Source organism: Anser brachyrhynchus (genome assembly GCF_964034855.1).
Source record: "Anser brachyrhynchus genome assembly, chromosome: 2".
Lineage (NCBI taxonomy): Eukaryota > Metazoa > Chordata > Aves > Anseriformes > Anatidae > Anser > Anser brachyrhynchus.
In genome coordinates this window covers 112,703,376-112,717,391 of record NC_137695.1, presented here as the reverse complement: position 1 = coordinate 112,717,391, position 14,016 = coordinate 112,703,376, and the positions used below count along the sequence as shown (strand labels likewise).

Here is a 14,016-nt window from a genome sequence, read left to right as displayed (position 1 = left end):
TACCTAACACAAAAACAGTCATTGGGAATGAAGGCTATTAGGCTTATCAGAAAATACATACACAGGAGGACTGTGACCTGGGAGAGCTTGCTGCACATTTATCTACCTTTACAAGTCTTGTAGGGAGCTGTTTTTTTATAACACTGAACCAACCTTTGTCTTCTGAAGACATGAAGAATAAAGTGGATGCATGCAAAATCACTTATACATTTATACTCATATATGTCAGGACATGTGTGTGCTACATGTCCTTATAGACAGAGGCTATAAAGACAGCAGTGAATCATTATTTCCCCTTGAATTTGATGGCTCCTCTATGTTTTGTACATATTGATAAATAAACACAGTCACTTATTAAAGCACAATCCTTACAACTCAAGCCAAAATACTGTCATATTTCAGTATATGAAAAAATGTACACGTCCATTTAGTTGTTTCTCAGAAAGGCACCTCCTCTAAACACTCTCTTCCCTTAAATAGTAAGTTAACAATGATATTCTATTGCTTTTACTGAAAAAATAACAGTCTTCTGGAAAGCAGCTGATTCACTTGCAAATATGCAACCCGCACCCGCACCCTTGCTGTCTTAATCCTGATGACAAGGGGGTGGGGCTGGACGATCTGAAAAGGAGCACTCCGTTTCCCTTCCAAATCACTGCTTTGGGATTTCTCTGGGTGGATTTTGATTGTTCTGCTATTGCTGCATGAAGAGCATCTTTTTTTTTTTTTTTGCACATCTAAATGCACACGCAAAAAAGATCCCAGTATTGAAAGAGCAGCGCAGAGAAGAGACTTACATTCTACCGTGAAAACCCAGACATTTGTTCAAAGTCATTGTTCCTTAACCACCACCAAAGAGTCAAAGGGAAACAATCGAAATATATTCTGAAACACAGATATACATTGACTAGAACATTTTTGGCCAGTTCTAATTATTAGTAAGAGCAATTAAGTCAATTTCATAAAACCCTCCTAAGAAAAAAAAGCTTCAGGCTTACATTGCCTAAGAAAATTCACCCCCCTCTGTTCTCCCCCATATGCTTCCAAGTCAGAAGACCTAGGAGGCTTCAACAACTTAGCTTATCAAAGAGAAGGTTGAGGTAACTTGATCAAACACTATTTTTTTATTTCACAGAGGAAAACAGAGCTGATAATAAATTTTCAGTCCACTAGACGGAGGCATAACAAGAGCAGAAAAACAATATTAGGCTTAGTATGAATGGAACCACTAACAGAGAAAAGAGGCTGGGTGGGATCGTCACCTCTCTGTCTACAGAAAGTAACGCTGACCCAAACATTCAGAAATAAGGTGCAAATTCACTTTTTCAACAGTGTTAGTGTTTGAAGGGTTTTAAGTTTCTTCTCTTAATGGGAACACTTTCTGTATTGTGCTAGACATACAAATTTTAAGGCTGGGAAAGGACCACTATGATGTTCTGCATTACTTTGGCCAAAAGACTCTCACAAGTGTTAGTTTCTACCTTGAGATCAACAGCTGCTCTTGATTTCAATTATATTGTTTTTTAAAAAAGTCAGTCTAGCTTTGAAAAAATCCAATAATGAAAATTCCACTGAAATAATAGTTACTGTTATTACTGTTTTAATGACCAATTTCTTTTGCAGTCTAAAATGTTCACCTTATTTCCAGCTTGATCTTGTCTATTTTCTAGACTTACATTCTTTTTATTTCTTTGTCTGCCAGACTGCAGAGCCATCTATTATTGTGTTTCTCTTCCTTAAGGAAGTATTAGCAATCAGTGGTAAACTATCTACTTATCCTCTTCTTTGATAAACTAAAAGTACTTTCAGTCTTTCATTATAAATACTGTATTCTGCATTTTTCATCATTCCCACAGATTTTATCTGAGACCTCTTTACATTTTCAATATTATTCCTAAAGTACTTAACTTTAGCGGGTAGCTAACAGGCAATTGGCAGGGCTCAGCCAATATGGGGTAGCTAGAAAAGCCACAGTAACTTGGCCATCATTGGGTAGCCAATTCTGCATGAGCAAAAAGTGTGCTGTACTTTTAAAACAGTGTAGCTTGTATTATTGTTTTGTTTAGACAAGCAAGGTTTATCATTCAGATTTAATGAGTTAGGGAGATATTATCAGTGCAACCTGGACAAATATGGTACAGACTGACAGTTAGTAATCCTCATAAATGAACGTAAGTCTTTATGCATCTGATTCTGAAAGTATGCCACACCTCGCCATAAAAATAAGATCTTGCAATGAATTTATAGCCATGTATGGATTATCAGAAATAAAGCGACTTACCCCACACAAATATCTCAGGAGATAACTGTGACTCCACTGGTTCTAGAGATAAATGTAGAGATAAATGCTTAAGTCTTGTCAGTTTTGAGTGATGCAACTTAGTGATGCACTGGGCTTGGACGCTTCCCAGTGACTTCTGCTAATGCAGATAATGGCCTTTGGGGTTTTTGTTTAGCAAAGGCAGCCATGTTAAAAACACAATACTTACTCTCTGTGTAGCACTGGTACTCTACATGCTTTCAAGTTTATTTGAAAGAGTTTATTTTTATCTGCTGATGTCTGATCTCATTTGACTATAGTATTCCTAAAGATATTCTCGTAGAGGTGTGGACTCCTGATAACAAGTTGCTTTCCTTGCTTCCATTTGAAGAACCCATTAGCTGTAGGCCCTGAGGGTCTTTGGATGATGGGCTGAAAACCACTGTCTCCGTGTTCTTGACAACTGCAGGCAATGCCTATCCTTAAGATGATATCTCAGAAGCTGAGATCAAGAATAGGCAGGCTGAAACCCTGATGAAAAACTATTATAACCACCAAACTTGCTCATTTTATCAGCACAAGCATCTCTTGACTTTCAAGGTACCCTGCATAGACTATTACATAGGCAGGCTCCTTTCTGGATAAAGGTTTGATCAAAAATATCTCTACACTGAGTCTGGGATGTGTTCTGCATTCCATTCAGTTAAGACAAAGATTGTGATTGTCAGCAAAGGGGAATTTCCCAGAACATTTGGTACCTAGTTCATAATTAGCAAAAAACCTGAAATGATAAGTGTACTTGTGAATTTATGTGGTAGAATAGGTGTTGGATTGGCAGCTTTGGTAAGTGTGTCTAATAATAGAAAGGAAAAAGAAATCTCATGTCCTGTGTTGACTCCACAAATAAATAACAGAGCTATGATTAGAAACCTTTCCTAGCTCATTTGAACACTTGTCTCCAACTCAGAGCAGCACCACACCCTCAGTTTCTGGGAATAAATCCATTAATGGATGAATTAAAATTTTCAGCTTGTAGCAAAGTTTTGCATTCAGTAAAAAATTGGCAGTGGTTGGCCATGCAGAACCTCATAATAGGTAAGGTGCAAGTCCTGTCATGTAACAAAATCCAAAATGCAATGCAAAATGCAGGGGCACAGTATGGACACCGGCAGCAAGGACAGCGATGTTATTTACATTCACACTCCTGTGGCAAATACAGAGCAGAAGCTCTGTTTTCAGGGTTCCTCTTTCTTGTGTAGCTTCCATGATGGATTTATACTGACACCAGTGGCACACATCACTCCAGTGAAATCACCCAAACAGTGTGTGGCAAGAGCCACAGTTCAGCTTCAGCTGGACTTCATCACTCCCTGGACAATTGGCCGTGACACATAACAGTGTATGCTGGGAGCTGACCTTATAATAGAGAATAAATCTGGTGCACCTGGGACACACATGCAGATGTACTGTGGAGCACAAGTGTAATATGGCAGACAGATGTTACGCTGGATCAGCTACTTTTGTTCACTTCAGTATTGTCAGATCTATTCAGACATCGCAACGCACATTGCCCCAAAACCCATGAGCTGTATAGCCTTACAAAGGGGAAAATCCACAGTGCTTCAGCCAGTGAGAAGGCAGGAATGCCATTCTGTCCAGAAAAAGCTTTCTGGAAGGTAAGACATGGTTTTGGTAAAACCTTAAGGGTGCTGCAGGATGCTGAAGTGCCTCAATGGATGTGGTTGATGCCTCTGTGTCATCCAGTTAAGAGGATAAGCGCATGAAAAGCAATTACATCCTTCCAAACAAACCTAAACCACAAAGTATCTACAGTCACAAATGCACCCCACAGCCATGAAATCCTGCTAGTTTTCCAAAAAGCATGCTTTATTTGAATATAGTATGTAATCTGAGCAGGTCCTAGATCTGTATACATCTCAATCAATATCTGTTCCCTACAAGCAAAGAGACGTTTAATGTCTTTTCTCTGATTTTGATATTGAAACAAGCTAGTCCTTATGCTGACATAGAAATTGAAGAGTATACACCTCAGTGGTCTGGTTTACATGTGAAAACACACAGCAGAGTGGCTGCAGCCTTTGCTATTTTAGTGTCCTATTTTTCTCCCAAGGCTAAACTAAGCAAAATTAAAGATTTGGGGAAAACACACAAACCCACACACACACAAACCAGAACAGTCTCACATAGAAATAAATAGCAAAGAGATAAATAGTTTTACTTCCAAATCTCTTAAGTAGCATTCATTTCCAGCTTGTTACTGATGCCCTTCAAAAGGCAACTAGCAAAGTAGCAAAGAGAAGGGACAAAACAAATCTGTCAACCAGCCAAGTGGCATTCTGGGTCCTGGAGGTTCACTCCTCACCCTTTTCTTTTTTCCTCCTCCAGGGTAGCAGCAAAGCTTGATGATGCTCTGGGCTCCTAGTTCATGGGCCAGTGGCTTTTCCTTCTGTCACCTGCTGGGGCTCTGTCATAATGAGAAGTTGCAGTTTTCAAGGGTAACACTTTGCATGCCATAGCTGTCTTACTCGAGGTGCAGGAAGGTCTGCATAAGAACTTACTCTGTACATGCATGGCTAAATACAAATCTCAGACAATAATAATATAATATATATATTTATATAGCTTATATATTTATAATATGTAATATATATTTATTGCTCCTAAAGTATTAATTTATTACCGAAGAAAAACATACTGAAGTACTGAAGTTTGGAGATGAAAATAAAATATACACAAAATTCATAAGCGGTATTTGGCTAATTCCTTTTTTATGAAAACCATACAGCACAGATTTGCAGACATTCATTTCTTCCATTGACACCAGTTGGAACTATTAGGTCAGTGCACTGGAAATCTTAAATCTGCAAAGAATATTTAACTTCCAATTAAACTGCTGGCTCGAGTTAATTAAAAGGACGTTGTAGTGAAAAAATAATGCTTAAAATATCAGTTCATCAGGATTTGTCATTGAATCTCTTAAAACAATAACAGTTGTTTTGAAAGGTGACCACTCACAGAATTGTCAGCTTCCTTGCAGTGTTGTATTAGTTTGCAGAAATTTTCCACGCTATTCATCTTTGTTCTTTTCAGAAATAAGAAAATCAACATCTAACCGGTTTCTATGGTTTGGGTTTGTTTTGCTCCATTTTCCTCTGCCTTTTCTCTTCCATAGAAAGAGAGAAAATGATGAGGAGAAATGGAAAGAACAGGAAATTTAAGAAAAACTTAAAAAAAAAAAAAGTCAAATATGAAGATATTTTCATTTTGGAAGGAAATTAATTTAAAAAATCATATAAACAGTGATCTGAGCCTTTTGAAAAGCATGTCAATGATTTCATTTTTTTGACATTTTCATGGAAAATAGTAATATTAAAAACATTTTAGAAATATTGCCAATCTTCATTTTTATCATCTCTCTGATAATTTATGTGGATGTTATGAGAGTGACAGTACTTTAACTGCATGTGAAAACAAAAGGGAAGCTTATAAAACAATTAGCTTGCTTTTTGCCTTTTTCTATTTTTCAAAATTAAAAAAAAAAATCCACATAGGGATAAATTATTTCTCATGTTAAAAAAAATATATAGTATTAAAACCTGACCAAAATTCAGTGTGAATCAGACATTATTTCGTGGTTAAAAAACAGCAGAAACAATGGATTCATCACAAGAATTCCTACATTGCATTGTATGCCCACAATACATTAATATTGCAGATTATATCTGAAAAACAAGGTAAAGTCTGGGTGCCTCTTCAAGCCTGTCAGAAATGAGCCTTCATTCATTGTTAAAGGTTAATTAAAATAAAACAGCCAGCTTAGTCCTGAGTTAAGAATACCAGACCAAGCAGCAGCAGATCTGGATGTCAGACCCTTGCCTTCCATCGGTAGCATAATGTATTGTTTTTCCGTGATTTATTTGTGTTGTGAGAGCTCCTAATGACCCCCTGGTGACACAGAAAGAGAGAAGGATTTGTCTACGACAGCGACGGCTCTGAAAATCCGGATCTTCTGAGTTTTTGTTCAGTGTTCAGAGAGACTACACTGTCTGTCTTAATTATTCTTGAAATGTTTATTTCCTGCTCCCACTTACAGGGTAATATTAAAACCGCAATTAAGGGGATTTAAAGAAGACTGGAAACTTGTGTTCAAGAATTGCCACCCTGGGTCCAAATAGGAAAACTCCAGGTTCTGAGAGGAATCAGGTCATTTTTGCTGTTAGTAATCTGCATGTCCAACATGAAATTGGTTTCCCAAACGGCTTCCATCCGTCCCCACTTTCTGCCTTCCTTCTTTTTCCCTCTTTCCTTCCTTCCTTCCTTCATTCCCTTCTCATTTCCTTTGTCCAAACTTCTGCAGTCAATTCTCCTTTGTCGCCTGTTTCTTTGTCTCTAATTCTCCCCCATCATTGCCCCTCTGGGGCCACCCAGAGGTCCTGCCTCAACAAACAACTTCTGAAGTTTTAGCAGAGGTCCAAATGATTCAGGCTCTACTTTCAGTCCTCTTCTCATCACACTGTGTGGTTTCCATTCTACACACAGATGTTTCAAAATAAGTTGTTTGACAGAAAAGTCAGCAAAAGCCTGCAAATTACACTTCTGCCTACAAATTCACTGCCTGAAGAAACATCTATTTGCAGCAACAAGATGAGGACGCTGTAGTGCACCCCTTCAGAGGACAACTGGGCTCTTTCCCAGTTGCTTTGGCTTTACCTGGAGGGAGGACTAACCTCACAAAATTTTCTCATCCTGGCCTGGCTCCCCAGCGGAGAAACTCGTAACTAATTACTGGGACTTCAATCCTTCACTTGACCAGCTGTGTCAGAGTAAGGCCGCCATAGGCTCCCAAGTGCTGTAAGATCTATAATTCAACTTCCATATAAAAAAGTCAATATTGGACAGAAGAATGACATTTAAAAATCATAAAATAAGTAGCTTGGTATTTACCTAAGATGCTCTTTTCTTCCCATAGTTTTATATAACATGTACCGGTCTGTTTATATTTCTCTTGCTTTTTTCATGAGCGGAATAATTCTCCTTCAGTTTCAGAAGATGCCTGCACAAGTGAAGAAGCACAGTCATCAAGGAAAGACAACAGAGGATGGACAACCTCTGAACACATTGAACTTTTTATGTCCTGAAACAAGTTAAGACTTATGTAGCTTGTGGTTTTCTCTCTATTTTAAAATAGATGTTTTTGGGGGAGGAAAAAAGAAAAAAATATATATATTATCCGTATAAAAAATAAGATAACACTCTTGGCTTCACTGTACCAAGTCACACTGGCCCTGTGCAGGGCAGCAAATGATAATCACTTAAATCCTGCAGCGACAGCTAATTTTGGGGTGCAATGATAGGGTGCAGGTGGTGCACACTGCTCCTCAGAAGCAGGCATGTTGTGGCCCGGCTCATGGTTGTGGTTGGTGCTGCAGGATGAGTCTAATTGTGCCTGCTTGCCATGAAGATCTGAAGATCCTGTTTTCTCCAGTGAGTTCAGTAAGCCAAGAAAAAGCAGGACGGCTTCTCACGTGCTAGGCTCTGGCCTGACTATCAGGTAAGTGCTGGTAATGGCTTTTTTTTTTCACCTCTAAGTGATTTAGGAAAGGTTAAAGCAAAATGACTGATTTGATTAATATTGTGTGTTGAAGCATCTCTTTAACAAAAACATGAAGGAATAAAGGAGCTCACGTAAACAGAGTAAGTGACACTTACCTAAAATGTATGTCAGTGGAGAAGGAATTATCTACTGAGGTGCAATGATACACCAGATCCAGATGGGACACTGGAGCAATGAAAAAAAAAATTAAAAAGTCAACCTGAAGTTAGTGAAAGTCAACTTTTTTTTTTTTTCCTTTGACTCCTGTCTCTTTCTGCTGATATTTTTTGTTTGTTTGCTACATTTTGTTGTTTTTCCTTTCATTCCTTTTCACTATTTTATCTTCATCTTCAAATACTTTCTATTGGCCAACTAATTCTGAAAAGCTGCTACATGTTCACTTTGATCATTATCTGACTCTCATTTTCCTTTCATTTTTGCTTTAAGCTGCTGAAATGCCACAACAGAAGATATTGTTGTGCAGTGTAAAAAGCATTGTTTTCTACAACTCCTGTTTCAAAGACCACTTGCTTAACGAGCATGAGAACTCAAGCAGAGAGGAAAGAGATGGTATTTAGATTATTATTTTAAAGATTTGATCTTTCACAGTTACTCAAAACACAGGGCCAGACTATTCAATTAGGCACCGAGCCATTTTCTATGGCTTGCAAATTAATTATTGAAACTGGAGTCTGTCACCAATTCCTCATCTCTCCACACCTTTTGCGCATGATCCAGAACGAAGCTCAGCGATAGAGCCAGGATCACCAGATTTCTTGGTCCTTGATCAGCCGAACACGAGGAAGGGACAGAAACCTCCTTTATGTGAACCCACTCAACTCAGACTGGGGAAAGCCTTTGCAGAAAGCAATCCTGAACCAGCCACACACATCACTGTGCATCACCGTGCTCTTCTCTCACTTCTCCAGTCCTAGGGCCATTGTCCTTTCACTTGGGGATTATCAGTCTTGAGAGATATGAAGGAATTTTCTAGGAAATGGTGAAAAAATATATACTTTTTTTTTTTTTTCATAGCCATCCACTTCCTTTCCTGACAGAAGTTAGGAGTTTTCTGCAGCACGGGCAAGCTTCCCCTCGCTGACTGGAGCCTTTTAAATGGGCATCAGCTAGCATCGCACCGCCTGGCCAAACAAATGCTAGGCATGCCGACAGCCTTGAGATGTCCTGTTGGCCAGCATTTGCATTTGTACTGCCGGCGTATCTCTGATCTGCATTACCATTCTGACCCCTCTTTCCTGTTCATATGCACTGCAACTGACCTTCACAAAGATACAAATTCCAGTTTACTTCACTTCAAATGCAAGAGTGTGAGTCAGCCCCCTGAGGGAATAGCAAGGAATTCATTATAGCAACACAAGAGAAAGATGTGGAGGAAGTAATGTGCTTTCTTTACACAAAAGGGAAAAGAAATAGACGGCTGAGATCTCCAAGCAAAGCCCAAGAAATCTTGAGATGTAATCTGACATAGTGGCACCGAACTCAATTCTTATTGTCTGTAAGTGTACGACCTTATTAGAGCTTGAAAAGTAAGTCAAGTCTTGTCTGATCCACGCTGCAGCCTGCCAAGCAAAGTAACCACTTCCAGAAGTAGAAATCTTCACGATCAATATAAAGCCACCATGCTATTGTGACTGATATCATTCGGGGGCGGTGGGGTGGGGGGGGGAAGCCAAGATTCCTGAGTCACAGACATTAGAAGTGGGTAAGACCTATCTATTATCTCTTCTAACCCAGCTATCAGTGTTTCCTTAGGCATGACTGCCACATGCTACATCAGCACAATTGCTTTTTAAAAGGTCCTAAAGAAAGAGGTTTCCATGTGAGTACAAGACCCTCCTGAAACCATGTAGATGTTATAGATCCCATTATCTTTTCTTCAAGGACAAGGTCTCATCCCTGCTTCTTTCTCCAACTGAACAAATTACATTCTGATTATTGAAATTATTTCCAAAACTACTTTCGCACTCTCCCCCCCCCTTTGCTTTCTGTGGTATAAGACAGATAGTGTTGCATTGAACTAAAAATCTGCCCTGTTCCACCACAGATGTGACTATACTTTAGAAAAGCACTCCGCATCTGAGTACCTTAGCTATACAAGGGACAAATTTTATTACCATCTGATCAAAAATATATCTGGAAAAAGGCAAAGGAACTCTGAAAACTAACATGTACGTATTGGTGGACTGGCTAGAGTGAAGATGAATCCAAATTACCTTCAGCAAGAATCGAGAAACCTCCATTAGTGCTCAGAGTAACATTTCTCTCGTATTCATTCATATTAGGAGCAACAGAAAATTCCAGATAATTTCAAATTTAAAGGGTTTTCTCCCTCTTATGACTGGACAGAAAGACTGAACTACCAGTAATTACTCCCCTGTCAATTTTATTTACAGTGTAAAAGAAAATAAACTCAAAAATATTTTATGTTCTTAACATACTTGCCATTTTTGTCTGCTTAATTTCTACCTTAGGGCTCTTCTGATCCCAAATGTTTTGAGAAATAACTGGAAATAGTTGTAATATTGCCAATTTCTACTATTCATTGTAATTTTTTTTTCTATAAAGTAACACCTACCACTCACTTTTATTTTCTTCTCTAAGAATGATTGCATCAAACTTGGAAATTAATAAAAAATATGTCACTAACCTACAAAGTGTTAAATTATGGTTAGAATTGTTGCACAGAAAGACATTGTATACATTTTTTTGCTTCAGAAGCATTCACCAAGATTCACAGAGAGGAGCTAAATTCACAGTACAGTGCTCATATGGCAGTTAATAACTCTGCTAAAATCTGGAAAGGACCAATATCCATTATTAAACTGGCTCAGAGCTCCTATTTCTCAGAAATTAGGTGGTTTCTTCCCAGCATGGAACTTGGATTAAATTTTGTTTAAATTGTTTTAAATACTTTTCAACTGTTTGTTTTTAGGACAGTTGTTCTCTGACATGTTGGTTTCTGGAGGGTGCAGATTTTTTCACATTCTGCAGACTGCAGCAGTGTTTTTCTGTAGAGTTCCTACTTTCAGTCCTTCAGTGCCCCAACCTCTTTACCAGCATTCAAGAAAATGGAAGAAAGTATCAAAATCTTTGGCAGCTACCAGTATCCTGCTCCTTGCCAAAACAGAACAGGTACCACAGAATATAATTCATAAAATCAAACAAGGTGGAGCTGTAAAAGACCTTACCTTGTCCTGGCAGCACTGGCCACTTTCCCAAGCATACACACTTCTGTGTTGTGTTCTCCTGTGACCTGTGCCTGAGGAGGTTTGTTTTGCCACTTATGCTACAGCTTGCTGATCCTCCAGATTTTTCAACTTCTTGATGGAAGTTCAGACCTGGGCAAATTTGTTTCAGCCAGACTTTATTAAATTTTGGTGAAGCTCTGAATCAAAGAGACATGGTTCCACCAAACTCTACAAAACCTAGTCTCAGCCCTTCCTCTGCTGCCTTTTTTTTCTGGGAGACTACTTATTCTGCTCCTCTGGATTTGCGACTTGAGGTAAGCCTGGGACTGGCAGCCCAGAGACTGATGCCCATTGCTGTCTGAGATGCGTGGTCAAGGAGGGAAGTTGCCCCTTGCCATGCTTTAGTGCTCTGGCAGCTGGGTTTGGGGCAACACACCTGAACCTCCAGGGACAAAGCCTCTTGTATGCTTCCTACTCCTCAAACAGATCTCAAACACTGCCTGCAAGATGGGCTGAGTGGCGTGACCAGTGCCAAGTATATAATACAGCCCTGCCAGGTAGACACTTCATGGGAACATGTAGGAGCTTTAAGCGCCCTGAGCTTGAACCACCCTGAGCTCAGGACAAGAGGCTGGGGAGCACAGATGGCTTCACCGTGATCTCCACAGCGTGCAACTGAAAGCAGTCTTGACACGGGCTTCCATGATTCATCCTCTCCCCAGGGTATGTGCGGGATGCTTCCCACAGAGGCACGCCCCAGTGGGAACATTTTCTGGAGGAGTCATCCGTAAGGGCAGACTGTGGTGTGGTTACCTGCAGAGCCCCTGGCCACCCAGCTAAAGTGATCAAATGGAAGGTTGTTTGGCATCAATGGTATGGACACAGGACTGCTAGGAAGCAGCTTAGATCATTTCATTTTATATACAGAACTACAGAACAAACAGCACGTGCTTGCAGCTTTCAGAAGTCACTAGAGAGCTGGGTCAGATTCAAATCAGCAACCTCGAGGTGAAAGTCTCCCTATCCCATTACCAAATCCTGAGACATCCAGTCCCCCATGCACATATTAATAGTTGATCATTATGAATTCCATGTTGGGATAATTAATTACTGCATCTGAACTCTGCCTTAGGAATTATTAGATCATTTGGGGCCTGTAATTTATTTTATTTAGCACTGTATGAAAATTGCCACTTTTTTTTTCTAAAAAAAAAAAAAACACACTATATTTTAGGCTGTGAGAAGTACATAGTGTTTTCTGCAAAACGCAAACCACAAAACAAATATATCTCTTATTGGGTCTAGAGTAGTCCTACAGGATTTGTTAGCAGGCTCTGATGATCGACATGAGCATCCATGCATCCAGCTAATGAGCTGACCCAGGGGATAAGGAACACACCAAGCCACTAGCAATGGATGTGGAAAAAGAGTCAGGGGAATGGCAGAGCATGTTGCCAAATGATGAGTCTTAAAGGTGGCTTCCCATATGAAATTAAAGGTTTTTGCAAAAGCAAAACCTATTTTTCTCACTCAGAAAATAAATCAGACAATAAGACACTTTCACTCCTGAAACGAATGTTCTCTCCAACTCCATTATGTTATTAACAAGCCGAGCTCGCTTACAGAAAGCCAAATCCTTCAGACATGATTTAACCCACACTTTCAGGAGGCTTTGGTAGGTCTTGTGTAATGAGTCCTGAACTGCAGTTGAGGACTGCAGAAATTTGGTCCTTTGTGTATAGGAGTTATAATGCCAAAGAAGTTGTAAGAAGCTTATTCTATGCATAGAAAGCTAAGGAAAAGCATCTCCACCCTTTTTCCACAGACCCTGCTTGCTATTCCACTCTTCACTGCAGGGATTTGTCTTAGTTAGGGCTGAAATTCTCTTCAATCTAAGGGCCAGATTCTGCTCCTCAATACACGTGTGGAATTTATTCCTTGAAATATATATATTATTCTCAGTACTGTAGACTAAAATACTGTCTATTGATTTTTTTTTTCAGCAGACAGAATACTTTGTGCAGTTTTCACTTCTGTCAACTATTGGTAGGTATCTAACTATAGGATGAAAAGTGTCTCAGGAGATGTAAAAATACAATCTAGGTTTGTTAACAACTGTAAGCCTCTATAAAGCTTCAACCTGGGCAAGATATGTCTGCTTTATAATAATGTTAAATGCAACTAATTTTATTTCCCCAAAAAGCCTCGGGAAAATTAGCTGCATGAAACAGAAAACAGCAACACTGACAGTTTTGTTTTCTACTGATTTCTTTCTTCCATCATCATTCAAGCACCTGCTAGTAACTGACCCTGCAGTCCTAGAAAATTCCCAGGAATCCTAAGGTATGTAATGGCTTCTCAGGGCTTCGTGCAAGACAATCATTGGAAAAACTCTGCTTTGCATACTGCAGAAGATTCCAGAAGAGGATCTTGATTTGATCATAATTTGCTGGCTTCAGCTATTCTTACTACTTATCTCCACCTCATCTTAGATTAGGTCTCAGCTCTATGGCTTATGGGCTGTGCGTGTTCAGCCTGTTGTGTGGTTTTACAACCATGAAAGAACCACAAAATGCTGAACGTGTCAAGTGCAAGTTGTCTGTCATCATATGTGGATGTTTGAGCTAGTGCAGGGATGTCATTTCGTTTTCTTCAGTGTGCACATTTCGTTTTTCTGAGCAGATACTTGGGATCCTGAGTTTACCTTTTCCTGAAAGGGGCTGCTGGATATGTTCTCCTCCGCTGTTATTTTTGCAGCAGGGAGTTTGCATTCTGGGGAATCTCTGGTTATCATATTAAGGTGTTAGGAAGAAGGTTTTGGCATGCAGAGCCCCATGCTGACAAATGGAAGGACCATCAAACATAACTGGCCTTGGCAAATTGGGACTCCAAATCACCAGCAAGAATAATGTCCTGCAAAATACAGCACACAT

General features: G+C 39.5%; 1 long non-coding RNA gene across 34 annotated transcripts in view; it reads right to left on the bottom strand.

Annotated features, from left to right (window-relative positions):
* The window catches only part of LOC308189196, a 63,457-nt gene that overhangs the window by 27,927 nt on the left and 21,514 nt on the right, over nucleotides 1-14,016 (bottom strand). For 19 of the 34 annotated variants that reach the window (XR_013946087.1, XR_013946088.1, XR_013946102.1 and 16 more), the window contains 4 exons: nucleotides 7,991-8,060; nucleotides 7,226-7,334; nucleotides 4,644-4,745; nucleotides 2,282-2,323 (listed from right to left, as the gene is read on the bottom strand). The exons of 3 other annotated variants lie outside the window; for them this stretch is intronic. This is a non-coding gene — a long non-coding RNA (uncharacterized lncRNA). Of the gene's footprint in view, nucleotides 1-2,281; nucleotides 2,324-4,643; nucleotides 4,746-5,296; nucleotides 5,445-7,008; nucleotides 7,151-7,225; nucleotides 7,335-7,990; nucleotides 8,061-8,594; nucleotides 8,865-13,787; nucleotides 13,997-14,016 lie in introns of all 34 variants that reach the window. 12 more of the 34 variants (XR_013946104.1, XR_013946119.1, XR_013946093.1 and 9 more) reach the window with 9 other exon arrangements.